The following is a 12,720-nucleotide window of genomic DNA, read 5'->3' as shown; positions in this document are numbered from 1 at the left end:
AACCTCCGTGCACTGTTGGTTGGAATGTAAAATGGTGCGACCACTGTTAAAAACTGTATGGCAGGGCTTCCCTGGTGGCGCAGTGGTTGAGAGTCTGCCTGCCGATGCAGGGGATGCGGGTTCGTGCCCCGGTCCGGGAAGATCCCACATGCCGCAGAGCGCCTGGGCCTGTGAGCCATTGCCACTGAGCCTGCGCGTCCGGAGCCTGTGCTCCCCACCAGGAGAGGCCACAGCAGTGGGAGGCCCGTGTACCGCAAAAACAAACAAACAAACAAAAAAACAGTACGGCAGTTCCTCAAAAAATTAAGCATAGAATTACCATATGTTTCAGCAATCCCACTTCTGAGTATATACCCAAAAGAATTAAGAGCAAGGATGTGAAAAGATATTTGTACACCCATGTTCAAGCAGCATTTTTCACAGTAACCAAAAGGTGGAAGCAACCTAAGTGTCCATCGACAGATGAATAGATAAACCAAATATTGTATATACAGGGCTTCCCTGGTGGCGCGGTGGTTGGGAGTCCGCCTGCTGATGCAGGGGACGCGGGTTCGTGCCCTGGTCTGGGAAGGTCCCACGTGCCGCGGAGCGGCTGGGCCCGTGGGCCATGGCCGCTGGGCCTGCGCATCTGGAGCCTGTGCTCCGCAACGGGAGAGGCCGCGGTGGTGAGAGGCCCGCGTACCGCAGGAGAAAAAAAAAATATATATATATATATTGTATATACATATAGTGGAATATTATTTGGTCTTAAAAAGTAAGGAAGTATGACACATGCTACAGCTTGGATGAACCTTGAAGATACTATGCTATGTGAAATGTCAGTCACCAAAGGACAAATATCGTATGAGTCCACTTATATGAAATACCTAAAATAGTTAAATTTATGGAGATAGAAGGTAGAAGGGTGGTTGCCAAGTGCTGATGGGGAGTTATTATTTAGTGGGTGCAGGGTTTCAGTTTTGCAAGGTAGAGCGTTTTGGAGATGGATGGTGGTGATGGTTGCACAACAGGGTGACTCAGTGCCCCTGAACTTTTAAGTTTTCTGTTACGTTTATTTTACCATGACCACCAGTACCACCACCACAAGAACAAAAACCAGCCTCATAGCCACACAAGGATCTTTTACAGCATGAGCTGGACTGTGCCAGCATGATACAGACACAGGCCCAATGTGCCTCTGGTGGACAAGATGTATTACAGACCCAAAATATCTGGGTGGCCAGGCATTCTGGTGCCTGTCCAGTCTGTTAGGGGGCATAGGATGGGAGAGGGTCATCCAGACTCCCTGCCTGCTGAGAGTGGGCATTGTGGTACCTGGGGCCATCTGTTGGACTAGAGCCATCCCATAGCTTTGGTGCCCCTGCCTTCTGGCTGTCCTGTGGTTCAGCCCTCCTCACCTGGGGAGGACATCCCCAGAGCCACCCACTGCCCTGATCCAGCCCACTCCTCCTTGCTCTCTTACTGCTGTGGCCTCATAGGCAATGCCAGCTGTGGTCACAGGCCCATGAGGGGGCTGTCGTTTTTGTGTGTTGTTACAACAAAACAAGCCTCGTGGCCTCCTCAACCTCATTTCTCCCAGTTGCTCCTCCACCGTCTCGCTGGTGCCTGATATGCCCTTCCCATGGGACAGTGCCTTTCAGGTAGTGCCAGAGACACATTAACTTAAATTCATACTAAAGAAAGAATTGACACATTTTTGAGAGCTTATGGGCCTATTAAGTGTTTTATCTCCCACCAACCCTGAACGATAGACAGTATCAGCCTTGTTTTATAGAAGACGACACTAAAGGGTCAGAAAGTCCTGCGGTGCCTTTGTCATCTAGCTTGTCGGTGGTTCTGTGGGGATTTCAACCCAGGTGTGAGTCCAGACTCGTGTTCTCACCCTAACCCCATGCCGTCCCTCTTTACTGAGGTGGAGGAATTGGGTGTAAAATTCATTGCCAGTGTCCTCGTGGAAAGTACAGGGCAGGGCTTCCCTGGTGGCGCAGTTGTTGAGAGTCTGCCTGCCGATGCAGGGGACACGGGTTCGTGCCCCGGTCCGGGAAGATCCCACATGCCGTGGAGCGGCTGGGCCCGTGAGCCATGGCCGCTGAGCCTGCGCGTCCGGAGCCTGTGCTCCGCAACAGGAGAGGCCACAACAGTGAGAGGCCTGCGTACCGCAAAAAAAAAAAAGAAAGTACAGGGCAAAGAGCAGGAATGGGGTAGGGGAGGCTTCCCCTGTCACAGGCATTATTTTCCCTGGTCCTGCCAACGAGTAATCTTTTGATATAATCCACTTGTCTCTGCCTCTGCTTCCTGATAAGACTGTGTCTTTACAAGAGAGAAGAGAGAGTGTACCTTCCAAAAGACTCCTGCTTTTAGGAGGTTTTCGGAGGATGTGGACCACAAAGGGAACACCTCCGTGAAGGGCCATGAGATCACTGCATCATTCTCCTGTAAACAGCCTCTAGAGATGGGTCTTGTAGTCTGGAAATGAATCCTGTCTTGTTCCCTCATCCCTATTCTGGGGAAGGGTGTGGGCAGTGGAGCTGCTCAGCATCCTGGAATTGGTAGTCCACATAGGAAAACCACCTCCAACCATGGCCAAGGCAGGTGGGTGGTCAGCAGCCACCTGCCTCAGCTGTGCTTTTTTCTGTGCAGCGTGACCATCACGCTCAGGTACTGAGAAAGGGGGCAACCCAGGCAGGAAAGGGTGCTCCTTTTCTTGCTTCTCTCCTCACTAGGTGAGGGCTGCTGGGGGGAGAGAAGTGAATTTAGTCAGGAATTGGATAATTCTTGAGTTCGTCAGAGATCAGTGACGCACCATGAAAGAATGAGAAACCTGTTCCTGGTTGTTGTGGGCTGCTGCTTATGAGATACGGGCAGGAGGGGCATCACGCATGGGGTGAAGGAGGAGACTGGCGGCCGCTGGTCAGCAGCACTACACAGGGTCGTGATTCAGTGAAGAAGCCTCTTTCAGCTTTGTGATCTTATGATTCTTTGACCTGAGGCTGGTATGACAAGGGAACTCTGAGCTCCCATTCTCTGCATTCAGATTTTTAAAATTGTCTTGAGTCAAAGAAGGAAGAGAGCTGTTTCATCTGTCACCACTGGACATGTGCCCTTCTGCAGGGAAGAGCAGAGAAATGGCTACCCATGGGGAGGGGTCCAGGGGCAGCATAAAGGCCCTGAACGAACACCTCTCCACTCTTGGGATAGTGGGGGCGCCTCTGATTCTCACCATTGGTTACTCTTTGGAGTAAAGACATTTAAGGCAGTCATTAAAATAAATACAAATGATACCTGTGAAGAATGAGTGTAGCATTTCATTATCTGTCATTAAACTTTAACTTAAATCTTGTGTTGATTAGCTCTTGAACACATTCTAAATTCTTCAACTATCATTTGAAGGAAATGAATAAATATTTATGATCCTCCCTTCATCCTGCAGATGGCACTCTTTGAATAGCCTACGTAGAAGCCGAGCTGCGTGAGGAAAGGAGCCTCAGTCATGACAGCCTGACAGGCAGGTGGTGAGGGACCAGGGCCAGGGGATGCACCAAGGGGCTGTCTCTGCAGGTCTTTCCAGTCTAAGCTGCTGAGATTGTCCATGCTCAAACAGAAGTGCTGGGGACCAGTGGGAACCTCTCCTGCTCCAGATAGATACTTGACTCGAGTTCCCTATAAACTCATCAAATGACTCAGGCCATAGCGTAAATCAGATTTTTTAAAAGCACTTATTACTTATATATACATACATACATACATGTATATATATTATATATAATATATGTATAGTGTGTGTGTGTGTGTTGCATGTTAGCTGTCATTGGGAGTATGAACAGGCATAGGGATGGAATTGCTACCCGTAAGAGCATAGCTTTCAGGGGATAGATGCATCCATATCTGCCCAAGAGGTAGAGTGGGCAGTGGTACTGACATTTTGTCCTGAGATATTTGCTGTGACTCAGTAGGGAAGTACTCAAGTGCCTGTGGTTTAGAGAGCAGCTGTGCCTGCTGTTAGTGGTCTGCTTTATGACCTCATTATCTGAAAGGCCAGACTCTCTGTAAGCTAGTTTAGTCAAAAGAGCAAGCATTTGCATTCAAATATATGTAATTTAAAATCTCAAAGCACCAAGTCACATTTAAGCAGTGAAGCGTCAGTGTAACATTTTGGAAAGAACAGACCATTCAGAGAAAGATTTAAAGAAATATAAAGACACGGGCACAATTAAGTACTTCATTCAATAATCTCGAGTTATTTCTCTAGCTGACCCTTGCTTTTTCTTCAAACTTGAATACAATACATTAAAAAAAAAAAAAAAAAACTCATTCTGAGCCTTGGGGACAAAATAGGCAAAAATGGAAGGGAAACATTTTAGTGGACCCATCAGTGACCTTGCCCATTAAGGATATTCAAAGTGTAATCAGCTAACGTACCAGAGTACTAAGGGTGACTAGAATAGGGTAATCCATAGAGATGGAAAGCCTCTGCCCACAGTGTTGGACAGTTCATTCAGTTTCCATGTCCCATCAAGCCTCTGTGTTGGGCACCGTGGAAAATGAAAGAGATGCACAGTTTCTGTCTTGAGGAACTCACAGTCTAATGAAAAACATGCAGCCAGAGTATTCTAAACCTGTGAGAAGTCCCACAATAAGAGAGGAGACATAATCTTTACTCTTTTAAGGTTTTTAAGGAGTGCATCTAGTGAAACCAAGATAAACCCTTAGTTCATTTGGTGTTCCAAAAAAAAACACATGCCTTGCGGTAGTGTAGTGACCTTTGGAGTAAGTTCCATCTTTCTTTTCACGCCTGAGATGGTGACCAAGTATAGCAGCTGCAAATGCAAGCAGAAGGGAGAGGGGGGAGAGATTAAACAGGTACTTTTCCACACTCCAGTTTCTTTTTTCACATTCTATTTTTTATTTTTTAATTTTTTAAATATCTTTATTGGAGTATAATTGCTTTACAATGGTGTGCTGGTTGCTGCTGTATAACAAAGTGAATCAGCTATACATATACATACATCCCCATATCTCCTCCCTCTTGTGTCTTCTACCCTCCCCAGTTTCTTAGAGTTGATGAAAGGTTCTTAGACAGGATGAAAAAAGATAGAAAGAAAGCCAGGAAAATGCTGATAAATTAATGTCATGAAGTGGGCAAGTGGAAGAATGTGAAATGGCAGAGAAATGAAGGACAGTCTCACCCTTTGGATCTTGTCTGGCACTCTTCCCGTTGGGGTAGACTCAAGACATTCCTTCCACAAAGCACTAGGGAGAAGTTACTGGCATGAGCTGATGAGAGGGGTCTCGTGACCACTGTCAGGAAGAAGAAAGATGTTTTATATGGTGGTTAATTCCCAAACAAGGGTTTTGAAGGTCATGTTGTATACACTTGATGTGGAAAATTGAGAAGCCAATATCCAAGATATTATAGAAAGCCTGCCAAGAACTTCTTATCAAGGCTATGAATTGTCCCCCCACTTTTGTTGCTTCCTGTGTGGAACAAATGGCAAACTCAGAAGAAACTGGGACTGTAGTCCTCATGACTTTAAAGTTCTGGGTAGCACACTGAAAGATTCGAAAGCACAGGTGGTGTATTTGTCTCTTGTTCCGTGTGATGGCAGTGACTGTGGAAAAGAAGGGAGGCTGAGAAACGAATGGCTACTTGTGTAGATGGTGTTTTAAAAAGTCTTCTGGACTATATCCTACGGAGCCAGGATGATGGACTTCTGGCAAGGGGCAGAGTGCATCTTGTAAAGATTGGGAAGGATGTGCTTTGGCAGAAAACCTTGTTGATCTGTCTAGAAGGATTTAAGCAAATTTCGAAGTAGAGGGAGAAAATTACCCCAGTAAAGCCAAAAGCAGACGTGTGAGGCCCACGGGTGACACAGAAAGAAACATTCTGAAGGAAATGCCCTTAGGTCAACTTAGGTTAAAGAAAAATACCAAGAATACAGATTGCAAACAATATTTATAGCCTTATCTATATATCAACAAAAGGCATGTGTAACAAGTAAGGTACTTAAACTTTAACACAAGAAGATAAATATTCCTGAGATTTTAAGGTATTGAGCTCGTAAGTAAAAAATGGCAATTGAAGAAGATTGTCTGTTTAAAGGACTCATTGAATAAGAGGGGTGAGGATACATAAGAAAGGTTCTCATCCATATGAGATCTACAAACCCGAGGGTAATAAACAATATGGAGACATAACAGAGATTAATGGAAAGCAAACAAAAAGCCATGATTGTGACTGGAGAGGACCATAATATCCTCCATCAGATGGAGGATATGGGAAATTCTGATATAATTTCAGTTCTGGCTCAAGGAAAACTATGGTGGTTATGAGAGGCCTCAAATTTCCTGGCATCTCCTGTAAATTCTGTGACACCATAAATAAAACATCAATAAGTTGATGAGAGCAAAGTGTTCTGCAATGTAGAGAGCGGATCATTGTAGAAAAGCCCAAAAGAGTATAGATTATGTCTGGACTCTCTCTCGAACCTTGACTTTTAGATAAAAGGGTTTAGACATTGCTCTTAGAACAAAAGAGAATAGTAAAGACTTTTGAGTGATGATGCAAATTAAAATATAATCTCTAAACCAGAGAAATAAGGCTTTCTCTATATACTGTTTAGATCACATATAGAATACTGTGTCTAATTCTAGAAAATGTATTTTCAAAAGGATATTGACAAACTATGCTGTAATTATTGGAAGGCTGCCGAGATAGTGAAGTTGAAGTAACTGGATATGTCCAATTCTGAGTAAATAATTTTTTTTATGCAAGGGGAGGTGGGTTTGATAGTTGAAAGGTTCCTATAGAAGAGATAGGGTGGAAGGTATAGTGAAGCTAATTTTGGCATAATTCACGTACCGTTTCTAACACGCAGTTGCTTTTTTATGAGCTGTCCAAAACCAGAATGAAATATCTTGTGATGTAGTGTGCTTCTCATCATGGGAGGTTTTCCAGCAGAGGCAACCCTTTTTTCCCTAGGATATGTAAAAAGCTAAAAACAAACAAATAAATAAAAAGAAACCAAGACTACCTTTTCTGGACCCTGTTTCTCCTCCCCTTGAAAGCCCAAGTTCTTGAGAGAACAGTTTATATTTGCATCTGCCCTTATTTCCTTACTTCCTAGATGCCCTTTGACCTCTGCCATTGGGCTTCTATTCTCTCTGGCCAACAGAGGTTAATCTTACCAAAGTCTCCACCTGAATGTTTCTTTTTGTTTGTTAAATCCAAAGCATACTTTTCAGATACTAATTAGTCTTCCTGAAGCATTTGACCCTGTCAACCACTTCCTCCTTTTTAAATTCACTTGTCCTCAGCCTGCCATGACACCTGGCTCTCTTGGTTTCTTTATGTCTTTCTGACTGTTCCTTCTTAGACTCTTCTCCTTTTTCCCCAGAATTTGTTCTCCAGACCTTCTCTTCTCATTTTATGATTTTACACTGCATGATTTTATACTCTTTCCCACCCTCAGCTGCCCCCCTACCCTGATGGCTTCTAAATCTGTGTCTCATCTCTGATCTTACCCCTGTGCTTCCTGTTCGAAAACACACTGGCTTTCTGGACACCTCCACTTTGACTTTTCAGAGGGTTCTCAAACCCAATGTGTCCAAAATTTATTTGATCATCTCCTGCCCCTTCCAGGTGTGCTCTTCCCCCTGTATTCCCCGTGCTGGTGAAGAGCACCAACCAGAAACTTGGGAGTCATTCTTAACTCTCACCCCTCATGAGCCCTTCACAAAGTCCTACCGATTCTGTCTTTAATATGTCCCTTTCCTCTCATCTTCATTGCCACTGCCCTAGAGCAGAGTCTCATTATCTCTTGATTGGATTATTGCAGTATCCTCCTGTTTTCCCTGACTCTAGTCATGGTCTCCTTAAATCCATGCCCAAATTGCTACCAGAGTGGTTTTCCTAAGATGCACATCTCATCATGCTACTCCATTTGTTATGGAACTCATAGGTGTTGTCCCATTGGGATAAAGGTCAAACTCTTGAAATTATAAACCTTTAATGACCTGGCTGCTGACTTCTCTGGTTTTACCTTTTATCCCTCCTGTGCTCCCTCTACCCCACTCGATAGTCCTGTCTCCCAGAGTTTACCTGAACACGTCATGCTCTCAAGTCTCGGTGCTGTCTCCTTATTAATCCTTCCCAGCTCTTTAACTTTGACTACCCCGACCAACTTCTGTGCATCTTTGAACACTCATCTCAAGTATCGCCTCTTCAGGAAGCCTTCAGCGGCCTCCATGGCTTGGATTGAATACCCCTTTTCTAAGGCATCCACTTTTTCTGGTCACATCCCTATCATGGTAGTTATCATGCAGTGTCATAATCAATTTTATGATGGCCTCACTCCCCAGCTATGACCTTCCTTAGAGCAGGGATTTTAGTTTATTAGCCTTTTTATCCCAGTGTCTAGCATGGTGAGCCTAGCATGCAATCGGTGCTTGAAAAGTTAAAGGAATGAATGGCATTCATTCCTTTGGTGGGTGGATATCAGGCCAGGTGATGTCTAAGGTCCTTTCCAACTCTAAGAATGATAAATGGAAGAGAGGCAGATTAGATGAATATTCATAAAAACACAGGCCCCAGGAACATATAACCTGGGACCTAACCGAGAGCCATCGTCATAGAATTTGTAGGATTGCCCTGAGCTGGAGTTAGCATGGACAGCCCCGGTCCAGGAAGAAGCGTCTTTGGAGCCAAATTTTGAGTGAGTTCTTTGGACTCTTCCATATTTTTTTAACTGAAAAAAACAAAGAAACCTAAAACATTTTTTCAGATGAAATTATTTCCTGTAAATTGGTTTCATAGGAAACCAGTTTTGACAAGAGGGCATGGTAATCCTTACTCAGTTCATTTCCCCAGCCTCACTAAGTTTCCATGATTTTCTGGCTGAGATAGTTACCATCACACCGTGCCTGACTGCTAGGGAGGCTTTAACCCTCCCCCTCTGTTAGTTGAAACGTGACAAAGTTCTTTTTCCCTTTCAAAAATTCTCCCGTGTTGGAGATGAATAAGATTGGTTCTTTTCAAGGGTATCTTAAAGGCAACAGCAAAAGAAAAGGTAAATTAGACAAAAGAAGTATACCGATTTTATGTTAAGTATATTGATTTGAGTCCAAGACAATCCTAGTCATACATTTTATTCAGTCTGTCGTGTTCACTGATAGACACGTTTTCCTTCTCCCTGTTGAGGAGATCCTAATAGCAACAGCAGTAATGATAATAACAGTAACACTTACTGAGGACTTTCTATGTGCCAGGCACGGTTCGCTTCATTCTCATAACATCCCATTAGGTATTGATATTCCAACTTACAGATAAGGAGTCGGAGGCAAAGAGGTGAAATAATAGCTCAAGTTGGCAAAGCTAGTAAGGGGTGGAACTGGGATTCAAACCCAGTAGTCTGGCTCCAGAGCCCAGGCTCTCAACTCCTTTGCCACAGAGTCTCTTGATCCGCAAAAGCTTTGGATGTCTCTGGGATTGGGCCTGGCAGTGTCCTCAGTTTCACCCCAGAACCAGTTCCTAATCCTCTTTCTATGTGTGGATCCAGGTAACCCCTCAGACAACCATGTGTTAGCACTGTGGCCACAGGACTGCAGAGTGACAGTCTTTCCCTCCTTGTGCCTCATAATTCCCTTGGACTCCAGGGTCACCTTCATGACCCTCTATGACATCTTCTTCATCTAAAAGCTCTGTGTGACCTCAGGGCTCTAGGCGTCCCACGACTGCCTTTCATCTTTCTCTACCCATCCTCTACCTTATCTGAAACACGTGTACCCACTATTGGTGACAGCTGGCTCTGTTCTCTGCTGGCGCTTGTCCTGTTTAACAATTAACTTGGCCAGTATCTAGCCTGAGTCTTCATTTCCATTTTCTAGCACAAAGTGGACTATACTTGGCCTAGCCCAGAATATTATTTTGTCTTTCTTTTTTTTTTAATTAATTAATTTATTTTTGGCTGCATTGGGTCTTGGTTGCTGCACATGGGCTTTGGTTGCTGCACATGGGCTTTCTCTGGTTGCGGCGAGCAGGGGCTACTCTTCGTTGTGGTGTGCGGGCTTCTCATTGCGGTGGCTTCTCTTGTTGCGGAGCACGGGCTCTAGGCACACGGTCTTCAGTAGTTGTGACTCACGGGCTGTAGAGCACGGGCTCAGTAGTTGTGGCACACAGGCTTAGTTGCTCCACGGCATGTGGGATCTTCCCGGACCAGGGATCGAATGTGTGCCCCCTGCATTGGAAGGCGGATTCTTAACCACTGCACCACCAGGGGAGTCCTATTTTGTCTCTTTCTTTTTACCTTTTGCTAAGGTCAGGCTACCATTAATGAAACCTCCTTGTTTCCAGAACACATCTCTCTTGATAGCTCCACAAGCCTGTTTGAGACATCCCTCTCATTCCAATTTCCGTCTATTTGGACATATGATATAGTGGAGAAAAGTGTAGCATTTGCAGTCAATCTGTTCTTTTCTTTTGTTGGCCTTGGGCCCAGGGACAGTCAATTTCCCTGAGCCTCAGTGTACTCTCTAAAATAGAGATGGTGACACCTCCCCCACAGAGTGATGTGAGGGTTAGAAATAATATGTATAATGTGCCTAATAGAGAATTTGTTTCGTGGGAGGTGCCTGGTGAATGGTGGCCTCAGTGGCAGTAGTGGTGACCATGGGAGTGGTGGTGATGGGATACCTCTAAGCCTCACTCCCTTCCAGGATAGGTTATCAAGTACCATGCTGTCATCTCTCAAGCCTCAGCATGGTGTGGTCTGCCTAACTAGGTTGGAAAGAGTAGGCTTGTCGTTTGAGATGGGCCAGGTGCCAAGTGGAAAGATCAGCTACAGGAACTAAGCTTGGCCCTCGGGTTAAGCATGTGAAAGGGGTCCATCCAATCTGACCAGTCAGAACCAAGGAAAGGCAATAAAGTAATGGTGCATCCTGCCTTGGGGTGGTAGGTAGGGGATACCCACTACTGGGCATCCAAGAGCCAATGTATTCAGAGATGCAAGGAAGAGGATCAGTGGTTTACATAGAGAAGACTCTTAACAGATAGCAGGCTTCAGTTACTGGGCTGCAAATCAGAGGCAGGGTTCCAGGTAAGGAAGGGATAGGGATAAAAGTCTAATTATCAAATGTGAGCACCAGGGCAGGGCTGGATTAGCTGCCAGTGGGACCTGATATGAAGGACTAGTCTGTTGGTAAGACGTGTGATTCCATTTCTGTCATGAGACTGAAGCTGAACCTGCCATAAAGGCCTCAGAAAAGGGTAAGGAAGGGGAGAGAGTCTGGGCACTGAGTGAGAGCATTCTCCCTTCTAAAGGATTTTCTGATTCAGTGGGCCTGCTCACAGGGGTCCCAAGAATGTGGCCACTAGTTTCACAAGGTGTCAACATATTCACCTTGCACAGTGAGAATAACACACCGCTGGGAAGAATAAAGTTGCTGACTCTCAGAGAGCACTGACATGGTTTAGAAAGGAAACAAGGAAAGCTGTTCCAGAGGAAAGCTTCCTCATCTGCTGGTACTGATTCTGAAAGCAAACCATGTATTACCATGTCTTCCAATAATTAATTTCAACACGGGTCAACCTGCCCAGATTAGGAGAAACCAAATTGACTTCCTTTCTCTTCCGTCTTCCTTTCATTTCTGTGACACTGTGCCCGCAGGGTGGGCCCCTGGAAGCCAGCACTGTCTAAGCTGAAAGTAAGAGGGAGCAAGTGATGGATTTGCATATGGGGGGAATGTATGCAAGTTCCACAATGAAAATATTTCTCCTGGATAGAAACATTTTGAAAAGTATTTGCAAGGTTTTAAACCTGTGCTGTAGACATGTAAGAATAAGCAATAATAATAACTGCCATTTATTGAATACATATCTTTGTAAGAAATAACTCATTTAATCCTTGAAACAACTCTGTGGAGTAGATTTTAATATTATCCTCAATTTCCAGATGAAAAATCAGGCCTAGAGAGTATCATTCAAGTGTAGGACGCAGTCTGACCCCAGAGCCCATGCTTCTAGCTCACGTACCTTCAGAGTAGTGGGGAAAACTGAGCTTATTCAACTCTCTTTTTGATTTTTTTTCCAAATGAAGTTTCTATTTTATTTTTTAAAAATTTCTAATTACAAAACTACACATTTTCATTATATATGTGCAGATGAGCAAAAAAGGAACAAAAATAATCCACCCACTCAGTTGTCTGTCTTAACAGTTGCTAATAGTTTGGTGTTTATTCTTCCAGATATTTCTTTATTTATATGTATATGTATGTTGGTTGCCAGCTTTTCTCACTTAATGATAGATCCATGGTAATAGATATATATCTGCAGTGGGTTTTGTTTTTGTTTTATTTTTTGCTGGTGAAATATTAAGACTTTTTACTCTTTCCCGGATTCTAGTAACTTATAATTATAGGCTGTTAAAAGCAGGTACAGTTACAAGTGGGTAAAGAGAAGCAGAATAAGCATTGAAGACAGAGGGCTGGGTTTAAGCCAAGCATTCAGAATCTTTTCCCAAGAGAAAGCTTCAGAGAATGGTAATTTACAAGTGCCCTCCCAAGCCTTTCCAGTGCCCCATTGCAGGTACATGTATATTAGAGGGATGTGAGGACCTTCTGAGTCCCTAAAACTGGCTGAGATGATGTTGGAGATGGTGATGGTGGAGGTGGTAGGTGGGTGGAGAGTACTTCAAAACAGTAGCATTTGTAGCCTCTCTCCTCCTCTCC

The 12,720-nt window shown here is 44.3% G+C and overlaps 1 protein-coding gene across 6 annotated transcripts in view; it reads left to right on the top strand.

Moving 5' to 3' along the window:
- The window catches only part of KALRN (kalirin RhoGEF kinase), a 640,054-nt gene that overhangs the window by 301,048 nt on the left and 326,286 nt on the right, over positions 1–12,720 (top strand). The gene's annotated exons all lie outside the window — the stretch shown is intronic.

This window comes from Phocoena phocoena, chromosome 4 (assembly GCF_963924675.1).
Source record: "Phocoena phocoena chromosome 4, mPhoPho1.1, whole genome shotgun sequence".
Lineage (NCBI taxonomy): Eukaryota > Metazoa > Chordata > Mammalia > Artiodactyla > Phocoenidae > Phocoena > Phocoena phocoena.
The sequence above is the reverse complement of the archived record's forward strand: the minus strand, read 5'-3'. Positions and strand labels throughout refer to the sequence as shown.